Genomic DNA, 311 nt, shown 5'->3' on the forward strand with positions numbered 1-311 from the left:
CCGCCGCCGCCGCTTCCCGCCGCCTGCCGGGCCCGCATGACAAGGGCCGCGGCCCCGGCCTCATCCCATATTCATAGCCCGCCCAGCGCTCATTGGTCGCCGGGGACGCTCTCGCTGCATATTCATGAGGGGTAGGGCGGGCGGGGGGGGCGGAGCCTCGCTTTCGCGCCTCGCAGCCTCCCCGCCTCCTTGGAGGACCGCGGCGTCTCTGTGCCCTTCCGCCGCGTAGAGCGGCGCGAGGGGGAACGCTGGCCGGGATTGGCCGGGCGGCGGCGGCGGAAGGGGCGGGGGGGGGGCGCCCCCCCGCGCGA

The 311-nt window shown here is 77.2% G+C and overlaps 1 protein-coding gene across 3 annotated transcripts in view; it reads right to left on the bottom strand.

Annotated features, from left to right (window-relative positions):
- Positions 1 to 311, bottom strand: part of LOC104827890 (cysteine protease ATG4B) — a 42,823-nt gene that overhangs the window by 10,089 nt on the left and 32,423 nt on the right. The gene's annotated exons all lie outside the window — the stretch shown is intronic.

This window comes from Haliaeetus leucocephalus, unplaced genomic scaffold, assembly GCF_000737465.1.
Source record: "Haliaeetus leucocephalus isolate CR32 unplaced genomic scaffold, Haliaeetus_leucocephalus-4.0 Scaffold143, whole genome shotgun sequence".
NCBI classification, from domain to species: Eukaryota; Metazoa; Chordata; class Aves; order Accipitriformes; family Accipitridae; genus Haliaeetus; species Haliaeetus leucocephalus.